Source organism: Urocitellus parryii, unplaced genomic scaffold, assembly GCF_045843805.1.
Source record: "Urocitellus parryii isolate mUroPar1 unplaced genomic scaffold, mUroPar1.hap1 Scaffold_540, whole genome shotgun sequence".
NCBI lineage: Eukaryota > Metazoa > Chordata > Mammalia > Rodentia > Sciuridae > Urocitellus > Urocitellus parryii.
In genome coordinates, this window is record NW_027554073.1 from 22,511 (window position 1) to 36,214 (window position 13,704).

General features: G+C 34.9%; 1 pseudogene; it reads right to left on the reverse strand.

The window, feature by feature from the left end:
- Positions 1–6,905: 6,905 nt before the first annotated feature.
- LOC144252743 (transport and Golgi organization protein 1 homolog) overlaps positions 6,906–13,704 on the reverse strand; it is an 84,120-nt pseudogene continuing 77,321 nt past the window's right edge.

Below are 13,704 nucleotides of genomic sequence, written 5' to 3' on the forward strand. Positions count from 1 at the left end.
CTCTGTCCATTCCTGTGAATGTGCATTGCCCAGTGTACAAAGTTCAAATGTTACTCTTTTTTAATCACTCCCTTACTTGGAGTTCTTAGTGACAGCTCAATAACATCCCTGGGATGTTATTGAAAACTTGGTTTGGACAGCAGTAGCCATTTAGAGTTTTCCATATTTAAAAGTATGAGGCATAAATAGTGGCCTCACAAAAATGTCTATATTCTAATCCTGGGAACCTGTGACTGTTATGTTACATGGCAAAAAGAACTTTGCAGAAGCTTGAGATGGGGAGGTTCTGCTGCAGTTCCTTTTAAGGCTTTAGGGACAATTAAAATAAAGATGTTAAAATGGAACATGATGGTTAAAAGCATGGACTCTGTAGCCAAACTGCTGTGTGATTATGGATAATTTGTTTTTCTATGTCTCAATTTTCACCTCTGAAAAATAGAACTAAACTATTGTTGTGAGGATTAGATGAGAGGATTAGGATAGTATGTGGCACATCACAAATACTCACAAGTGTTAGCTATTTCTTATTTACATAGCAATTCCATGTGGAAGAACATTTCTTCTGATCTTTGCTCTAGATCTGAGAGCAGATGATCTAGCTGGAATAGCACAGGTTACACTGGATTGTGTGTAGGGATTTCTTTCTTATCCTTGTTAGTCTTTGAATTTTATGAATGTAGTTGACTTGTTCTCATATTACACTATGTAATTGGATATGTTAATTCTTCACTTAGAAATCTTCCTTTTAATGCATTGGCTCAATTTACAACTATCATGGTTTTATCTTTGATGCAGAAACATGCACCCTTTTTCATCTAACCTGGGAGCTATTGATGGTATGGTATTATTTTAGTATTTGATCTTCTTTTATGTTTATTATTTCTTCACTCATTGATATAGATTTTCTAGCCATTTTTTTTTTACTAGACAATGATAACCTCTAGAACTGGAAATTCAGTCATTCATTCAATAAAATATTTCTTCAACAAAGATCTGTTTAATCCTTGTGCATACTACAAAAGGAACAGTTCCCACACCTTTCAGGATGCTTATTGTGTAGTCAGCAAGACAGAGCCAAAAGCACATGATTATGATTAGAGATGTGTACCAATGTCATAGGTTGGCAAAAAGAAGGACTGAGGGAGTTCAGTAAATCTAGACAGATTTAGGACTCACTGAGTATATAGGAGTTGACCATGCAGAGAGAGAGCACATCATAGACCATTCTGAAACACCTAGGCACCTTTCTATGTAATCTATGATCTTAATTACAGTCAGCTTCCTTCATCATGAAGCACAAGGTTTGACATTCTACCTTGAATTAAAAAAGAAATTCAGACTTGAAATCACTGCCTCCATATTAAATTATTTGAAGCATAATGATTACATTAAACCTTACTGTGTAGTCTCAGGCAAAAAGATTGTTGGTAAGGAATGTAGCATCAGCCCTACCATTTCAACTGAAAGATCTAGATGATGATAGGTTATAAAATTGACTTACCCCAAAGTAACAAGTTTAATATCAACTTAGAAAAAATAATCTTAACATCAAAAAGACTTTGAAAGTTGTAAAGCAATCATCTTTTGACTGTCAAAAAAAGTAGTAAAGAGGTAAGACATAAAAGAGGTAACATTCTTGGGGGTTTCTTAGGGTGGGGTGGGGTGGGTTCTTTTTTTGTCTTTTTGGGAACTGGAGGCCGAATCCAGGATTTTGCAAATGCAAGGCAGACACTTTGCCACTGAGCTACATCCCAACCCAACATTCTTTTTTTTTTTTTTTGTTTTTTTTAAAGAGAGAGTGAGAGAGAGAGACAGAGAGAGAGAGAGAATTTTAGCATTTATTTATTTATTTTTCTTAGTTTTCGGCGGACACAACATCTTCGTTTTGTATGTGGTGCTGAGGATCGAACCTGGGCTGCACGCACGCTAGGCGAGCGCGCTACCGCTTGAGCCACATCCCCAGCCCCCCAACATTCTTAATATATAAAGAAAAAATTTAATTGTAATAACCAAAGCAGAATACATGAGAGGAACAGACAACATGAGCGAGTGCGCACTCGTGCACACACACACACACACACACACACACACACACACATACACACACACACATTTAAAAATACCCGTTAAACATATAAAAAGATACTAAACTTTATTTTTAATAAAAAACATAAATTAAAGCTACTGTTGGTGAGTCTTAGGAGAAATAGGTACTTATTAATCACTGGTGGGAATAGAAAAATGGTGCAGTTTCTTTGGAGGGGAATTGAGCATTCTCTAACATATAAGTACATATTTTTATTTTTCCTTAGCAATCCCATTCCTGAGAATTTACTCTGAAGATGCACCCATAAAATACAGGAAAAAGAGGGGGAAACACTTGCATATACACCAGATTCTCTGTTGAGGTGTTTTTTATAATGATAAAAAGTTAGAAATAATGTAATTGCCATATGAAGATTGACTGAATAAACTATGATAAATAGGATACTGTAGAAAATAATTCAGAAAATCTCCATGAACTAATGAGTGATTTTTCAAAATATATTATTAGCAGAATTTATCAAGATAGTTCACATTAGCAGATTAAGGGGAAAGATTTCATAATGTTGTCAACAATGCAGAAAAAGTTTTCAGTTAAGTTTGAAATACAGCCTTGATTTTAAACAATTCTTGGCAAAGGACAGAAAAACATTCTTAACTTGATAAAACATGGCTACATGACATTTACAGCCCAAAATCATTTAATGATGAATTTGAACAAAACAAGAGTGTCTATTACTTCTTTTCATCAGCATTGTTTTGGAAGCCCTAGCTACTGCACTAGGACAAGAAAAATGAAATATAAAAGGGGGGATGTTCTTTATTTGCATATTTATGAATATATAGAGAATATGCAAAAAAACCTATTCATAACTCATTAATAAGATAATGCAGTTCCTGGATATAAAATTTGTACAGACAAATCAATTCTATCTCAAACAAGTAATAGTTGCTTAGAAAATGAACTATTATAATATTTATAGTAGTATTAAATAATATCAAGGACCTTATTATAAATTCAACAAAAGAAATATAAGAATTTTATGTAGAAAATAAACCTTTGTTGAAAGAAATAAAAGAATATCAAAAGGAAAAGGAAACTGGAACAATCTTGAAATTAGGGAAAAAGATGGAAGAGTGACTTAATAATTGTTATGGTTGGTGAGATGTTAAATTGTACATTCTCTTTTACTTTTTTCATTTCTCTCAATTGAATTGTTTATGAGAATGCATTTTATAAAAACAGTGAAGTCATTATTCTTTTTTTTCATTTGTTCATAATAGGTATTCTTGACATTAGATTTATTTGGACTAATTATAAATGCATGGAATATAATTTGCTCCAATTCAGTCCCTTCACCCTCCCCATCCTCCCTCCCACTGTTCCCTTTCATCCACTTTACTGATCTATTTACATTTTTTAAAATTAGTATCTTATAGATATTCAAAATGATGAGTTTCATTATAGTATATTCACATATGTGCATTGGAAAGTTAGTTTGGGTTTATTCCACAGTTTTTCCCTACCCACTCCCCATTCCCTTCTTTTTCTTTTACTGATTTTATTTTTTTTAAATACACGACAATGGAGTCTATTACAATTTTTATTACACATATAGAGCACAATTTTTTATATCTTTGTATAAAGTATGTTCATGCCAATTCACGTTATACATGTACTTGTTTTTTTGCATTACAATTCTTATTACACATATATACCACAATTTTTCATATCTCTGTTTGTATATAAAGTAGGTTGACACCCAATTTGTGTCTTCAGACATGTACTTTGGATAATGATGTCCATCAATCCACATTCATTAGGAGGCTAATCCCCTGCCTCCTCCCTTTCCCTCACTCCCCTCTTCCCTATCTAGAATCCAACTATTCATCCCATGTTCCTCCTCCTTACCCTATTATGAGTCAGCCTCCTTATATCAGAGAAAACATTTGGCATTTGTTTTTTGGGGATTGGCTAACTTCACTTAGCATTATCTTCTCCAACTCCATCCATTTACCTGTAAATGCCATGATTTTATTCTCTTTTAAAAAAGTTCATTGAGTGTAATATATCACATTTTTTAAAATCCATTCATCCACTGAAGGGCATGTAGGTTGGCTCCAGTTTAGCTATTGTGAATTGTGCTGCTATAAACATTGATGTGGCTGTGTCCCTGTAGTATGTTGTTTTTAAGTCCTTTGGGTATAGTCCAAGGAGAGGAATAGCTCAGTCAAATGGTGGTTCCATTCCCAGATTACCAAAGAATCTCCATACTGCTTTCCAGATTGGCTGCACCAATTTGCAGTCCCACCAGCAATGTATGAGTGTGCCTTTTTCCCCACATCCTTGCCAACACTTATTGTTGTTTGTCTTCATAATAGCTGCCATTCTGACTATAGTTGTATCTTAGTTTTGATTTACATTTCTCTGATTGCTAGAGATGTTGAAAATTTTTTCATATATTTGTTGATTGATTGTATATCCTCTTCTGAGAAGTGTTTGTTCAAGTCCTTGACCCATTTTTTGATTGGGTTACTTGTTTTTTGTCAGGGCTTAGCTTTTTGAGTTCTTTATAAACCCTAGAGAGTAGTGCTCTATCTGATGTGTGAGGGGTAAAGATTTTCTCCCAGGATGTAGGCTCCCTGTTCACCTCATGGATTGTTTCTTTTGCTGAGAAAAAACTTTTTAGTTTGAATCCATCCCATTAATTGCTTCCTGGTTTAAATTCTTGTGCCATAGGAGTCTTATTAAGTAAGTTGGGGCCTAACACACATGATGAAGATTAGGGCCTACTTTTTTCTTCTGTTAGATGCAGAGTCTCTGGCTTAATTCCTAGGTCCTTGATCCATTTTGAGTTAAGTTTTGTGCATGGTGAGAGTTATGAGTTTAATTTCATTTTGTTGCATATAGATTTCCAGTTTTCCCAGCACCATTTGTTGAAAATGCTATCTTTACTCCAGTGCATGTTTTTGGCACCTTTGTCTAAAATAAGATAATTGTAATTTTGTGGGTTAGTCTCTGTGTCCTCTATTTTGTACCACTGGTCTACCAGTCTGTTTTAGTGACAATACCATGCTGTTTTTGTTACTGTTGCTCTGTAGTATAGTTTAAGGTCTCATATAGCGATACCACCTACTTCACTCTTCCTGCTAAGGATTTCTTTAGCTATTCTTGGTCTCTTATTTTTCCAGATGAATTTCATGATTGCTTTTTCTATTTCTATGAGGAATGCCATTGAGATTCTGATTGGAATTGCATTAAATCTATATAGTGCTTTTGGTAGTATGGTCATTTTGATAATATTTTGATTTGAATTAACTTCAAACTTTTGAATTGAAGTGGGTAGGATAGTACCAGATTGCTTTGAAGGGAGATTGGATCAGTTATGATCTGTCTTATAGGCTGTTCCTTAGAGCTGGCCTAAATTCACCCTCATCTGATAGTTCTACTTAGAAATAGTGTGCCTTAATCAGATCAATATCTTATATGGGAGTGTTCCCCAGATTGTAGCTGTGATTTTTTTCCAGATGACCAGATTGTTTTTCTGAAAGTGAGCACATTTTTAGTCATGTTGATTAGTTGTTCTACATCACATTGCTATTGTTTCTAGGGTTAACATTAATGATTCTAGGGTTAACATTAAAACCATCTCTCTCAGAATAATTACAAATTTTTGGGTGGTTTACGTCTTCTAAATCATGTCATCTAAAAATAATTGAGTGAGATGCTAATGAGATACTGCAGGAACAACTGCTGTTTTTCTGACAACTGATTGTGAAACCTTAAAACCTGCATACCTTGTCTTTATAAAGTGATGAGTATGCAAAATCTGGAAAGATATTCTATTTTTTAAATATAGGTAGATATGACTGCCATTTATTTCCTATTTAGATATATTGACATTCATATGAAAATATGCAGGTCATTAGCCTATTATAATTTCACTATTTACATTACTTTTAACTTGATGAGACATAAATAAAACTTTCATAGTACACAAGGTGGATATTTGATACACAGAACATAAAGATTTGTGAGGAGCTTTTTTGTGGGTTACATGTAGAACCCACGTATTTTAATATTCACTATTTTAAATGAACAATGCATGAAGGGAATGCAATACTTGGCCTATTTTTAAACTAGTGTAAAACCTAATGATACCATCCGTTTGCTTTTTAAAACGAATAACAGTTATTTTAGCCCTTGCACTTCAAGAGATCTAGTCTTTAATTTTTCAGTTGTCTGTTAGGTCAGTTTTGTTTACTAGATGAATGTTAACAAAACTATATGAGCCTGAAAGAATTATCAACCAAATTTAGTCTTTTCTTTCATCTGGATTGGGTTAATTTCACAAGTACAAAAGTAGTTCAGTCTACAGTAGTTCTAGGAAATGAAGAATTTGCCTTAATAAAATGTTCACTCAACTGAAACTCTGAGTAGTCAAAATTTCCAGACTCTAAACTTCTCAAGAGAAGGGCCTCATGTTCTCCATGTCATGTAAACTTTCCAAGGTGCTTGGCAGCACTCTGTACCCTGTGGAATACTCAGTACCTTTTTGTTTGATGTTACTGATGTTTGATGTTGCTCCCTTAAAATCTACTATTAAAATGTAGCAAAACTGATACATTGTTCTTTCTGTTTTCTCATACTATAAAACATGTATACCAAAGTGATAATTTAAAAAAAACCTTTTTTTTTTGGTTGTAAATGGACACAGTACCTTTATATTTATATGTGGTGCTGAGGATCAAACCCAGTGCCTCACATGCAACCCCAGCCCCTCAAAGTGATAATTTATATGAAGAAACATTTAGCATCCTTCACATAAGAATGCTTTTTTAACCTCTATTTATTTATGTGGCGCTGAGGATTAAACCCAGGGCCTTGCCTGTGCTAGGCAAGTACTCTACCACTGAGCCACAACCCCAGCTGCCACCAAAGAATGGGGTTATATGGAAAAAAAGGATGCTTTGTATGAATGTCTGTTTCATCAGCATTAAACAAACTTAAATTGAACATTGTCATCAGCTTAGCTTTAATTAAGATATGAATGACCAAACCTCCCCCCCCAAAAAAGGTGATTTTATCTTGAAGCAATTAACACAAAGCAATCTGTATCTCACAAATTAGTTGTTTAAATTTACTTTCTAGTGTGGGAGGGGATGAGTCACTGGACAATAATTACAACTATAGCAGTAATACTTTCAGGTTGAAACACTACTGCTTCACAAATGAAATGATTTTAGTAACTAAATTCAAACACAATTTGCTGGAGAGGACTTCTAAAACTTTTGATACAAAAGTATAATTGAATCAAGGGACAGTATTCTCTACACAACCTGTACGTGGGCAGCTACCTTGGGCTTTGCTACAGAAGTGGTACAATCAGATGGATGTAAGGAGAGGCAACTATGGGTGGGTTCAGAACTGCTCAGATAAACTACATAGAACACATTATAACTTACTAATAGAATAAATACAAAAAAGGCTTTAGAGGGAAAACTACTGTTGCTTTGAATAAAATAATAAATCTGCCTTTCCTTGAAAATCTATCTTCCTAGCTGACATCACCTTTATTTAAATGCTATTTTAAAATTAGGAGTTATAGTAACTTCAGCATTGCCTTGTGTCCTGTAGAGGTTGAAAGATACATTCAAAATGTGTTTGTGACTTAAATTTTATTTTACATGGTTAAAAATGGCATAAGCTATTATATGGTTTTCCTCTTACACACAGCTGCTGCTTCTACTATTAAATGGAGGTTATGTAGATTGAATTCTTCCTAAAGGACTCAAATTCTTTTTGATTCTGAGTTATCTTCAGTAGTTTAGAGATTTTGTTTCACAGAGATTTTGTTTCACACTGAAGCTTTTGCCCCTATTTTGAGAATACTTAGGGGACATAAAAAGAACAATGATATGTTATGTTCTAGGTTTCAACAATCCTATTACTTTCTAGAATTTAAAAGAATGGAAGAATCTGGTCTAGCAGTAAGCAAAAGTACCAGGCTTTTATAATTTTATTTAAATCTTAAACCTCTTTAAAATGTACTGTTAAAATTGCCGTAATTAAAATTACAGTTCTGGAGAGCTAGTTCTTAGAAACATTGTTTTAAAGACAGTAGTTACAGATTCAGGACTTGCTTTAATTGATTTTTAAATAAAATATATTTGAGTATCTATCAAAAAAAAGAATTTAATTCAGCCCATAGTTGCTGATTAAAGACATTATAAGCCTTAGAGTTTCATTCATTCTTAGAGGATTATACTTTTCTAATTTTTTTTATCATATTCCTTGAAAATCAGTGGCAAGGTATGGGAAAGAGAAGAGTGTGTTGTGTACATTTTTAAAAAGAAATTTCCTAATTTTTTATAGACACAACATACCACCTTATATTTTACTGTTATAATGCAATAATGGCAAAAGCAGTAGAACTTCAGGTCAAACAACTCTTGCTACCAATGTAAACTCATTCTCAGAAAACCATTCTCACATGGACAGTGGTTAGAAAAAAGTACATGAATGTGCTACAAAAATAGAGCCACAAGACTTCTCACAAGTAAAAGAAATCCTTTGTAGAAGTCCACAGTTGACCAAGGTCCAGCCTCCTTAACAGTGAGCAACAGGGAATATGCTGACAAGTCACCATCTTCAGTTCTGAGAGTGAGTTGGCATGCTTCCCCAATGGCACAAAGTCTCATGACGATCCAATGAATCAACAGACACTTGGGAAATATTAATAAACATTTTTTATGAACTATTACAACAAAGAACTTCAGCAAGAAGGAAAATGAAGTTTATGATCTTTGAGTAAAAATTTTTAGTGTAGCAGTCTCTGCGACCAGATATTGAAAGAGAAAAAAAAATCAAGCTTATAAAACACCATTTCTCTGTTATCAACTGGAATACACTAAAAATAGGATAATGGAAATACATGTTCTTAAAGCATTTCCACAGGAAATGTCCATAATTATGACACTCTAAATCATTTAGCAATTGTATATGCTACATTAACTAAAACAAATGTATTCCTTATTGCACATTTTAAAATTGGAAGGATACTCTAGCTTAAGTGGGGGATATTTAGGGGGAAAATATTTTGGCTCAAAATGTATACTGCACCAAGGCAGCTTCATTCTAAAAACATAAACCATTTAAAATAAACTTTTATATTTTGAAGCCAATAATCCTTTAACTTGATGAATAGTTTATAGTCCATTTTCTGACTAAGTGTCAAAGGTTAATTTTATGGGCCCTGTTTTAAGGCCTGTGAACAGCCCTCACTAATCTGAGAATTAGGTGTAGGTGGAGGTTCATCTTTAAAGCCTGAAGGCATTAAGTCTTTTGCAGCAGGTGGTGGCCCATAGTCTTGGGGACCATGAGTTGGAGGTGGTAATGGGGCACCAGGAATGAAGTACTCTCTTGGGCCAAATGAGCCTAAAGGTCTAAATGGTGCTGGTGCGGGTCCTGGAAAAAAATCACGAGGGTCAAAAGGCAAATCCCATTTTCCAGGTGGAACACCTGGTGCATATTCTCTGAAGCCTATTGGTGGACACATACCAGGACCTGGAAAATAAAAAGGAAGTTATGTAAATACCCAGAAATTTCTGAACTAGGGTGATTTCAAGTATGTTAATATAGTCTTTAATTTCTCCCAAGCCTAGAACATCAACTGGTGAACATCCTGACTTGCCAGATGAGGCAAACTGAGATGGAACAAGTTTAGTTATAGCCTTTGACCAACCAGCCATGAAGCAACATATTAAGGATTTAAACATGGCTCTACCTAGCTCCAGGCTTGTCTTTTTTCTTTCCCTACTATATAATTGCAGAATTATTTCTATCTCACAAGAGCTCCATTTATATTTGGAAGTACTATATTACCATGACAAGATGATAGATCATGAAATAAGAACTTCACTACATCAAAGAAATATTGATAAAAGGAAATTCCACTATAATTACTGTATCCATTAAAAATTCATGAAGTATTTCAGCATGGACTTTACACATGCCATCAGAATCAAGGAGCATGCCCTCCTGAAAAAGGCCTTCCAAAGCCACCTAATTAAATCAGCAATATTTATTAGGTCACTGTTAAATCCTCCTCTTTAACACTTCCCTCTGACTTTTCTCAAGGTAAGGAGGGTTTGACTTTTCTATATTCTATAACCTACTGCTTATGCTTCCATTATGGGTGATTACAAACTTTATGTTATAGGATTTTCATATCTGTGACAAAATTTTAAGTTATGGCATGTGTCTCATCCACCTTTCCATCTATTGCAGTGCATATCAACAGATTTTCAACAAACATCTGCAGAAGTAATATTTCTGGCTTTTCTGTATATAGCCCCTTATCCTTGTCTATGAGAGATAGCTATTGCCTATCTCAGTATAAGATTATGTAGTGTCCCATATGTCCCAGAAAACTGGAGGAAAAGTTAAAATGTACTCAGCTTTATCCTTCCATTGTTAAGACCTGAGATAGCAACCAACTGTTTTAGCAAGCAATAGAAATGAAAGATGAATGTGATTTATAAGTCAATCACTACTGTTCAGATCATCATACCAAACGGTGGAGGAATTGGCCGAGGCCCAAAAGGCCCACCAAGCTGACGTGGCGGTCCATACCAAATGGGAGGTGGTGGAGGCCGTCCCATCGGGGGTCCCATGAAGGGTACCCCTGAGAAAGGAGGGGGCCCTTTCATAGCCATATGAACCTGCAATTTAAGATTTGAAAGCAGTTAAAAGTTTTAAAATTCCTATGTATTAAGACAAAGTACCAACACCGATAAAAGCTAAAACCCAAAACAGGCACCTGTCCAGAGAACACCATCAGTGCAACAAAACTACCCACCCCTCCTGTGTATTCCCACCGACAGCTTACAGAAGTTGGAAGGATGCCACAAGAGGGAGCAGTTTGTTACTGATTATATCTGCACAGGAAAGGGAAAGGCAAGAGGACTGGCAGAGGTTATTAACAGAGGTGATTTCTGACCAGTATGTCATGCTGTATTCACTACAATCTATTTCAAAGGGAGTCCCCCCCTCCCCATCACTTCCCTTTCATCACAATAGCTCATTACTTCCATATTAAGAATGAACAGAATAAAATGAAAAATCCATTCTCTACCCATGTAATAATAGCTACTATTCAGAGTATCTTCAGTAAGTCTTTCATATATTATTCAACCTCTGAGATCTTTAAGTAGACTGTCTTATTTTAAATAAGAGGGAACAAAAGCAAATGGAATATCATAATTTGTTGAAGGCCACACTGCATATTAAAGGAACTCAATCCCAGGTTTGCCTCCAAGCCATGCTTTTCCCACCTCTACTCCTCTCTAACAATGGGTCTTTTCTCTCTTTTAAATCTTCTACTACAAAGGGATTTGGGGTCTTATCTAAGGTGCCCTTAGATTTCTCTAGAGATGTATATTCCTGGAATATATATACACTGGAACTTGAGAAGTATTTTCCATCACAGTGCTATATACACAAATTAGGAAGACAAAGCTTTAATATTTACATTCATTTACTGTACACCATTTGAGATATTGATTTATCATTTCCTATGAGTAGTGGGTTTGAAACTAAACAATTAAAATTTATTTTGTTATAGAGCTGCAGAAGACCTACCAGATATAATAGCAACACAGTTACAAGAGAATACACTTATGTGAACAAATGAGACCATTTCTTGGGACTGGCTCAAGAGGTCATTTTAGATGATCATTGTTTCATTGAAACAGTATTTCAATTTCAGAAAATCTGATACCAATCTAATTCAAATCACTCAAAATAGGGTTTGCACAAATGGAGGAATTCTTAAATAACATTCTTCCAAAAAAATAAAAAAATATATGAATTATATAATTTATAATGAATTTACTTTGCCTTAGAACATTCAACACAAAACACCATATAAAGTTAGAGTGATAACTTTTCACATTCTGTAGTTCATTACAGTTGTACACACTTAAGCAACATTCCCAAGTTAAGGAGAAAAGTAAGCTCAATATTGCATGCAGTTTACAGCAAACAAGATCAGTGTCATGCTCTGAATATCCTTCCCAGAAATGCACAGAATAAAACCCAATTCAGTTCTCAACCTCTAAGCATCCAACTGGATGCTCAGTCAAAGAAGTAATGGTGGAGACTGAGGGGGTCTCAGGTTCTTGGGGAACAGTTTGCTTTTTAAAAAACAAATGGGATTGTACAAATAGAACACAAAGAAGGATAAAGCAAAGAGCAAGTACTGTAGGAAAGCTACATGTTCCTGCATGACCACATGATTCACAGTAACTACAGAACTTACCTTGCCCTCATTCGTAACCTTAGCTGGAGAAGAACTTCTGGAGCTGCTGTTCATGTGAGGTGGAACACATCCTGGGTCTGTTAGAGATCAAAGAATGGATTCAGACTTATTCTAACATGAAAAGAATAAAAATCATCCATCCACAATTACAGATTCTTTGAAATTACTTGGTCCCTTTACCAGAGGCAACAGGTTTCCCAGATGCCTCAGAAGACCAGTACGAGGTAAAGGTCCATCCATTGACCCTTGGGAAAGAAAGATCAGAGCCCTTGTATGTATTTTTCAGAAGAAATAAACCACTGGTGGACAGGTCAGGATTCAACAATACCTAGAAAGCAAAATGAAAAATGGGTTGCCCAGAGGTTGGGGTCATACCTCAGTTGTAGAGTGTTTGCCTAGCATGTGTGAGGCACTGGGTTTGATTCTCAGCACACATTTAAAAAATAAATAAAGATATCATGTCCATCTACAATTAAAAATATTTTTTTTAAAAAAATGGGCTGCCCAATACGTAAATCACAATTTATGAAGAGACTTAAGTAAAATAAAGAACTGCCTTGGGTTGATAGAACAGCAGATTAATAAGTATTGGTCCTAAACTTTAAGCTATAGACTTGAAGTATGTGTAGGCTGGCTTTTCTTTAGTCTGTATAACCTGACTTCCAATCTTACCAAGACTACAGTCCTATTTAGAATTGGAAATAAGACTCAGTATTTTCATGTAGGAAATAAAGTATGCTACATAAAGTTTAAGGCTACTTTTATAATATTTGGGAAAGGAACACCATAGAGATTTAATTTAAAGATAAAGGTTTACACTTCACAGAGTAAAATTTAAAAGAAAAAAACAATACAGAGACCTCCAGGAAAAAAAAAAATGTTTTCTATTCTAGAACAGATTTTACAGAAAACATTCACTAAGATAAAGTAAGAAATTATCTTCTATATATTGTACAGGCCCAAATTATATGTTTTCATTAAAATATTCAAAAGGGAAAAAAAAAACCAAAACCTTGAAGCAACATGTGAATGCTAACCAAATCCGTTTCTAGGCATATCTTTTTGATTAAGAGTAGCAGAAGGAGGTCTCCCAGCTGGCTCTGCTGTCAGTGGAGGGGAACATTCTCCACCACTCAAGGGGGATGGACCAAAAGAGCCATTATGGCTCAGTGGACCTAAAGACAACAATGCCGTGCTACTACTTTAAGGCAGCCTTCTCCCTGACACCAACCCTCACCTCCCGCTTTAGCAAATCATTCAGATTATTTCATAACCATTACACACAGAAATAAAAAGTAATTTACATACATTATGCACCAAGAAATAAAATAGCTCCTTT